Genomic DNA, 9,275 nt, shown 5'->3' with positions numbered 1-9,275 from the left:
ACGGGACCCAACCAGAATGCAAATTAGGTTTTATAACAGACTTCTGCGAGAGAGAAATTACAAGCTAACTAAATATACTCCAGCGCAGACACTCCTGGGAGGATCATTTACACACACACACACACACACACACACACACACATTATGTGGCTGATGTGAAATCAAGGATGTCCTCAAGTTCGTTGAGAGAGAGAGAGATTTTCAGGCAATTCCCAATAGGAATCAGTCGGTTGTTGTGTGTATACAGCTGCAGGGATGACAGATGGATGAATCAAAGATTTACTGTGCATCATCACAGTGTGTCATAGGGATAATGAGAAAATATTTTCCCTCTCGAGCGTCTCACTATGATACAAAAAAATTATCCGTCAGCTGCTCCTTTAATGAAGTTTTTCCTTTTCTTGTGTGCATCTGCGCTCAATTGTAGTTGCCCCTTAACAATAGGGAGACAATCTTAAGTGCTCTTTAGCCCACTACAGGATTTAGTTGAAGGGCCTATTCATGCAAAAACTGCCGCTGATTATAAATAATTATATTCATTCCAAACAAAGTGGAGCAGATATGAGCTTTTACTGACTACTTCGGCTCCAGAGAAACAATAAAACAAGTGAAGGCTCGCATTCGGTGAAAATGCTTCCGTTTTCATGCTCCAGTAGGAAAGTCGAGCAAAAGACGAGGGGATTTTCATTCGAGTTTCTGTGTGATTAGATGATTGACATGCGACGCATCAGCATGAGAAGCGAAAGGATCCACGTCTCCTGATTTTCTCCATTTTGTCCTGTTACAACCAGATTTTTAACACTGCTTTTCATTATTTAAACAAAATCATACAATAAACAAGCAATAAACATGATTTTGTTTTTTGTCAGACGCCATCGTCAAAAGCATCTAACGAATATACAGCAAATATAATCCACTTACTGCTAATCGAAAGCAGCTCTAAACAGGCCCGAGGTTTTAGCCTTGACTTACAGGAACTCGGTGTTCCAGCTGTTTTGCTGTTTTCTGGGAGATTCTTCCAGATTCGAGGAGCACAGAAACTGAAAGCTGCCTCTCTGTGTTTGGTTCTGGTTCTGTTGCTCTCTGACGGCTACTGAGTTGATTTTTGAAAAGAAACCAGTCACACAGAATTTTTATTTTAGGTCAAAAGAATAAAAAGAGGGTGAACACAAAAGCATGTCACACTTTAGATATTGTAAACACTTTTTCAGTCTTAACCCTTTCATGCATAGCGGTCACTAGAGTGGACAGCTATCTAAAAGTCATTTTCTTGTGCTTCTTGTGGATTTTTATGTTATAAAAGCACACAGACCACTGAAGTGGACACTAATGCATCATAAAACACACTATCAGCTACTGGCCATCACCTGCAAATGCAAGAAATTATTTTTGTTAAATCCAATATGGCCGACAGACAAAAAAGCATGCCCACCGACCTGGTCCCTCCTTCTACTGTAGATGACTCTGGCAGGTAGAGAAATGATCAGATAACCCCTAAAGAACAATACTACAATACTGCTGATGTTTTTGTTTTTTTCAAACAACTTTGTATTTGAAGAAAATTACAATTCATCACCTAAAATTTTTATTTTTTTATTTTTTTTTTGCTACATTTTTTTATATGCCTTAAGAAAATTAAGAAAAAAAAATCCTGACAAAAAGTATCACAATTCATACACGAAAGGGTTACTTTCCTTAAATTTTACAAATACGCACTACCTTGGATTGGCTCATCAAACTGAATTCCAATAACAATAAAGAAGTTTGTGGTTTCAATGTGACAAATAGTGGCAGGAATACTTTAATATTTCACACCATCCCAGATAATATTTCAGTCAGATAATAAATTAACACAGGATGTCACACTTTTTCTTTTTTTTTTTGTTTTGCAAGGGAGGAAGGCAGTGGTCATATTTCTGGCCAACTTGAAACAGCTCTAAATTAGACAGCAAGATAAGAGGTTTCATCACTCTCTTATGTGAAGAAGCAGTGGGTTTAAAAAAAAAAAAAAAAAAATTTTAGAAAACTGATAAAAGCAGATTGGACAAAACAACGTAACGTTCCAAATTGTCTCTTTCGCTGCTACATTTCTCCAGCAGTCACCCACCTGTGGGTATTTAGAAAGAATCTGCAGGAGTCTATATTTTAATCCTTGAAGGCAGAGTTTAGTAAGGTGTCATAGAGTTTAGGTGATTGTATTTTTGCACCACTTTTCCGAATGGAGCTCAGCAGGCGTAAACCTAGCTACACAAAATTGCAAAAGTCAACAAAGTCCTTAAAAATGAAAAAAGTTCTTGTCGTAAGGGAGTGGCATATTTTTTGTATTTGTCAGATTTTGAACAGATTTTGAAAAATTCATGCTTACATGAATTTTCTTTTTTTTGCACACACACCATACAAACAATATGATACATGTAGTAGTGACTAACCAACGCAACACAGGGTGATAATAGAGTGTCAAAACATTCAGGAATATCACAAACAAGTGTTGCTTACTCTGTTCAAACAACACCGCAGGTGCCATTTTGGAAGAGACACCCGGTTTTTTATTTTATTTCAAAAGCAAAACAAGGTTTTATATCTGAAAGAAGAGCAGAAATTGTCTGTGTTTGTGCAAGGTGTGCACCGAGTAACTGTAAATTAAATAACTCGTCTTCTTTACATAATTACATAAATCGTTGGTTTGCCATTAGCTCATGTAACGTCGTGTGCAGAGAAAAAAAAGAAAAGAAACATTAGATTTTCTGAATCTCTTTTACTGGACTAAATGCATGCACAGAACTGCCAGGGGCAAACATGAACTCCGACTAATACTCTAGCATTAGGAATCAATTAAAAACCTTGTTTTTTACGTGAATGTGAGAATCAGCAGCGGTCTGGTGCTTGCCAGGTGAAAGCTTTGAATATGCCATCAGATTCGGTCTTTCCTCCCCATTTACTGGTAAACTCCTCCCTTCCTTTTTATAACTAAATCTTTCCATGACAGCTGAGAACCAGCTTACATAGTAGGAAAATAAAATAAAATAAAAAAAAAAAAACCCATGAAAGTCACACCTGATGTCGGAAACAACCCAAGCAATCCACACATACGACGAAACCGATAGAAAAGTGAGCTAGGCATCACAAAGTGGACCGGTACTGAAGACAGGAATAAGCTGCGAAAAATCATAGAAAGACAAGAAAAATTTGTCAGTACTTATAAAACAATCATCAGTTCCAATTAAAACTGGCTGCTTTGCTTGTTTGCTGGCTTCTAAAGGTATGTATTCTTTTCAAACTATCGCATGTTACAATATGTAAAAGCAAATAGTTTGTTGCAAGACACAACTTTTTGTTGTAAAAGAAGATGTCGACGGCGTTTCCAGTCTCCTGCATAAAGACATAACAACACGACCAGCAGATGTTGCCTTAAAATAAAATTTCCCACCAAATAATCTATGTTGATTTCTTTGTATGCTTGGATGTTAGACACATATTTACTGAGGGGGGAAAAAAGCACACATTCACAATCTGTTTTCTCCCTGCTGCATCTTCTTTTTCTGTTTCTCACTGGTCTGCCGGGGATCCAGAGGTGGCGGACCCTGCATCGGTTTAACCACCCAGAAGATTAGAAAAGGCATCACGCCGGCAGAGGGTTCAAAGGTTGCGTGTCGCATCGATGTAGACAACTGCATGCCTCTGTCCTGACCTTTACCCACCAAGGCATGCACCTCTTTTGCAGGCTTCCCAAAAGAAAAAAAAAGAAAAAAATTACAAACAAAAGCTATGTTTTCCACCAACCTGGTGGTTGGACACACAGGAGAATGAACGCAGATGAACAAGCACGCTCCGGTGACCTCCTACTTCCAAGCCAACGCCCTCGGGCCCTCCGCTCCCACGAGCCCTTCTCTCTAGTTCCAAATGCAATCCTGATGTTCTGGTAACCAACTCCCCCACCCCAAAACTCCCACTTCCAGCCCCCTCGACCAGAACCGGGGCTGTTAAACGTGCTCTCTGCACCCCTCCCTGTACGTCCTCAGCTGCTGCGCGGCGACACTGACAAGAGACAGCTGTTGCGGTGGTGAGAGGGTGAGAGTGTTGCAGTCGGCGGCAATCAGAGAAGACACACACACACACACGCACGCACACACACAGATAGTCAGACATGTGGTGTTTGTGTATGCGGAAAGAGGGGAAGGAAGGGGTGGGGGGGGTGGACAGGGTGTCACTTCTTCTGAATCCACATCTACTTTCAAATTACACAAACACAACTTTTTTAAAATCCATGGTTCCAGTGTGTGTGGGATTTTTTTTTTTTTTCGGATTGGTTTTCGGGCATTTGGACATGAAGCATGCACGCTGGAAGACAGGAAGAGGGGTGTCTTCTTCTGGAGAAGGGAAGCATTTAAACAGCTGGTATCATGCAGGCTGTAATAAAGCTCTCCCCCACTGTTTTTTTATTTTTTTCTTTTACTGACATTTCCCTGAGGAGGAAGAAAGAAAGGAGAAAAGAAGAAAGCCCACATTCACAAAGGCACAGAGAAGCTCAGATCATCAAACCTGCTGATGGCTGCAGTGCAAACAGACGGATGCAGGAACGCAGGGCCCTCCCTGTGAAAAGAGCACACGCAGTCAAGGGTTTCATTAACTTCGGTTTAGCAGTAAGCTCAGCCCTGCACGCCGGATTTTCAGTGCTTTGCAAAAAAAAAAAAATAAATAAATGTTCACAGCTCTTGAAGTTTTTCACACTTTGTTGAGCTGCAGCCACAAGACGACAGGGTATCTTATGGAGATTTCATCTAAGAGAAATCTCCGTAAAAAGTGGCGAATAGATGCGAGTGGAGGGAAGGGACTGAACTGTCCGCAGTCTGACTGGATGGACAGCAACTCTGAACATTTCATTTGAACTCCGCCCCAACAAATTCTCAGCAGCTTTTGGACTTTGACTGGGCCGTTCTCACAATAAACTTCATGTATCTTCTCACCACGTCTGACCAGCTTCCTTCTCCCGACATCATCACCGCGTCATGATGCTGCCACCACCGTGCTTCTCCATGTGTGTTTAGGGAGTTATTTTCATCTCAGGTGCGTCTGAGATTAAAATACACACAGATGATTCTTTTTGTCAGGAGACACCTGTCAACGCAAATGTCAAATAGAAATGCATTTTATAAAAAAACAAACAAAAAAACAAAAAACATGCTGAAACCCACGTATGCTTTAAGTGTGCAACATGACAAAGTGAAATGGATACAAATACTCTTGCCAGGCACCAAATATTTATGCCTGGGTGTGGGCGCGCAAGTGTTTGACCCTCTTGTCCTCTTGCCTATATGTGTGATGATGTTACATTTTTGGCGCCTGTTGCTTTCAGCAGAAGCTCCAGTCCAGGTGCCTGGTCTTCGGAGGCGGGTTCTCACATGCTTGCTGTCGCTGTTCATCCACACCGGCCATCCGGGGTGCCGAGACACGCACCCTGTTCCTTTTTGTCAGGGATGTGTCAACACTTTCACAGCACTTTTCTTTCATCCCCACCCACTCCGCTTCTCCACCGTTCCTGGTGAGCTTGACTTATAAGCTTCACTCGAGATACGATCTGTTTTTGTCGGCTGATGCAGGTACTCTGTTCCTCGCTTTACACTTTTTCTATGAATTTCCATGAATCACCGCCCGCTCACGTGCGCTTTTAGGCCTCGATTTTTATGGAACGTGACAAAGGTGAAACACTCCTGCGAACAAAATGCGGTAAAAATGTGGAATTCAAATGTAATTCACATTTTGTGGGGAGTGTTTCTGTAGACGCCTGCATCTTAAAGGAGGATTTCCATACCGCGACCTTTCATCGTGACAATGCCACTCGATTCTAAGGTGAAGATAGGCCAACTATCTGTGTAGGAAATACACATAAAAATCTTATGTGTATTTCCTACAAAAACCCTCCCACAGTAGCTGCAACATGAAAGGAGAGTTGGACTAATGATTTCTTCCTTCAGTTTTGAGCTGTGTGATGATATTTACCACTTTTCATTCTCTTGTTCCACAAATGTAGTTCTGCACAAAGCCTGGCTTTATAAGCAAAAGCATTGCCAAGTCTATTTGGTCCTTATCAGAATTGGTGTTAATTTAACTCTTTTCAGAGTTATTTCAACAAGAAATTGAGTCATTTTAACACTTGGAAAAAAAAGTGAGAACTACACAAACTACTTTTGAAATAACTCTGTAAGAGTTAAATTAACACCAATTCTGATAAGGACCAAATAGACTCGGCATAGTGTCGATTCAACTCTGCAGAATTTGTTGTGTGGATGGTTTCAGGACCAGGAATGAATAACAGAAACTTGAAATGTGGCTCTATTAGTGTTTTTTTTTATTTTTAAGTCAGAAAACACAAAACAGCCGGTCAAGATTTGAGGTAAAATTCATGTAAGTCGTTTAGAAACATGAGGCATCATTTCAGCTCACCACAGCGCCGGAGAGGATAGGCTAAATTACCACAACAATGGCTGATCGTGAAGCTGCTCTCACACAACCAGTCTCAGACTGATGAGCTCGATTGGTGTCAGGTGCAATCAGAGCAGCCTCGCCCTCAGCTGCACTGAGTGAACAAGGAAAAAAAAAAGAAAAAAGAAAAAAAAAAACTACACAGAACCCCAAACAAACAACCCAGATTCGTGACGGTTCCATCGCCTTTTCTGTTTACAGAATCCCTGCAATCATCAGTCGAAATTATTTTCACTGCAGCAAGAAAGTCTTGGCTGGATCTCTTTCTGCAGCTTTTCATGCTCCTCCTTTTGCCTGTTGTTGTGCTCGGTCTTCCTCCCACACTCTAAAACATGCATGTTAGGTTAAGTGCTCTCTCTAAATTTCCCTCAGGAGTGAGTGAGTGAGTGTGTGCGTGCACGGTTGCTTGTCCTTTGTGCCTCTGTGTTGCTCTCTGACGGTATGGTGAAAACAAAATTAATAGCAGAATGATAATAATATAGGGGGAGTTCATTTTACTCCAGTCTGAATCCGACTTTTACTCGTGTTATAGTTGATTTCACTGTGGCATGATCCATCTCTGATGGGGCAGGATTTTTTTCCTTCTCCTGATTGATACCTTTACTCTAAAATCGTTTTGCTCTTTTGTAAGCTATCAGTAAACCACGACTTCAGCTGCATGACGCTGATGAGCAAATATCAAGAAAATCGTACAAGTTGAACTTTATTTTAGCTTAATCAGATCCATAAGAATTAATGACAGGCCCAAAATGATAAAATGACAAAGCTTTAGTACGAGAGTGTGCATATTTATGGAACCACTTTATTGGAGAGTTCTATGTTTTCGTATGTTTTATTTTCAATTTTCTTCCTTTCATAAACTGGTTTGTTTTGCACTTGATTCACACATGATAACAGCAACAAACAATGAGGCAAACATCTTGTGTTTTAACAGAGGGCATGCACACCTTAAGGTCCCGAGAAAGTGACGTCGAGGTCTCTGCGATATTTTTCGTTCTTTCACTGCTTGGCTGACAACTTCTTGGTTGTCTTCCTGTAAAGTTCGGCAGACTCTACCTCCAATTAACTCAGAGTTTTTATTTTTAACCTGTGGGAAGCACGCACACAGAAACTGTCACAAGAATAGGCCCTCCACACACACACGCACACACACACACACTCTATTGATGCGACCGTTTGTGCCATGTGATGTGGACCTTGTGACGGTTGATGTTGTTACTGGAGACACATTCCAGCCGGGTTTAAAGGGGGATCTCAGGTGTGAGTCTGTGCATAAAAACAACAACAACAACAAAAACCCCACCTCAGAGGGTCATACTCTCATTCATTTGTAACCTCACACCGTCTGCAACACAGCCACAGACCCCCTGTTTTCAGACCCGTTCCTCCTCCTCCTCCTCCTCCTCTTTCTCCTCCTCATCCCAGGTCACCGGCTAAAACTGGGTATGTTACGGTCGAGTGGAGCCTGCAGCCTCACTGTCTCTTCAAACAGAGATTGGAGACGTGGATGGGCAATGCAGAATAGAGACACACATGACGAGTCAGAGAAGGGTCAGATCGCAAGTATTTCTGTCACTGTCTGTCAGCAAAACAGAGGATCCCTAAAATAAATAAATAAATGAAAGCATGTCATAGAGGAGGATTCTTGACTGGAGGCCTTGGTTGACGTGTCACTCTTAGCCCAATTTTTGACAACAAATGCTTTTTCTTGTCTACATTAACAGTGAAAACCAGCCTGCCGTCAGAATCTGTAGTCAGTGGAGAAGCTGACCACCTGGTCTCCATAGAAACACCAGTTTTAAGCACACCAGTATTGCAATCCTCCCCAATTAATTGTGCAGCGTAGCTACATCCGATTCCTTGAGCGAACGGCGTATTTCAATTTGCTGGCCTGTCACAAAAACCTCAGCCATGAATCTCACTCAAAGTAAATCTGTTAGATTGTTATTCGGTAATGACTACGTCCTCGTAGGCAACAGCTTCACCCAAATTATTCATAGCATAGAAACCACTCATTATAGTTCATGCCCTGTAATAAGAAGATGTTTGCTGCTGATTTGGTGGAAAGCTGTCTACATGCTGCTTCAGATGCGCTTTAGCAGTCTGACACTTAATCTAATTACAAAAGTACGATTAGATTAAAAGGTGTGACAATAATGATCCAGAGTGTTATTTCTGCCAAAACCTTGCCCTGCTGAGGACGTTGTTTCTGCAGATATAATTAGAGCTACACGCTGCCATTTGGACAAAAATACTTCGTTTTACATTCAACGGTTCAGGTAAGAAAGCACATTTTAATCGCTTTGAGTACTTTAAACTGATATTTGGATAAACATGCTTCAGAAGCCATCAGAAGAGTTCTGGTATTATTCTCTCGAAAAGTTTGACCGCTGTTCTAATAGTAAATAGTTGGCTTCCTTTTGAAATTGTTGTTTTTCTTCCCTTGAATCCTGATAAAACATAATCTGGAAAGTTTGGAAGGGGTTAGTTTGAATTTTAAACCATCTGAGCTAACAGTCCAGTCGATTTGTGTTGCACGATGGCAGATATGAGAAAAAGGTGTGTTTTTCGACAATATATGTACAGTTCAGCCCATAATTAAGGTTTGGGACATTTTTTTGCAGTTTCTTAAGGGACTTTAAAAAAATCATTAATAGGATTGTATGTGAAGTATCTTTGCATATGTATATTGAAAACACAACAAATTGTAGTTCTATCTATCTATCTATCTATCTATCTATCTATCTATCTATCTATCTATCTATCTATCTATCTATCTATCTATCTATCTATCT

Source organism: Poecilia formosa, unplaced genomic scaffold (assembly GCF_000485575.1).
Source record: "Poecilia formosa unplaced genomic scaffold, Poecilia_formosa-5.1.2 Scaffold160, whole genome shotgun sequence".
Lineage (NCBI taxonomy): Eukaryota > Metazoa > Chordata > Actinopteri > Cyprinodontiformes > Poeciliidae > Poecilia > Poecilia formosa.
Note: the sequence above shows the minus strand (reverse complement) of the source record.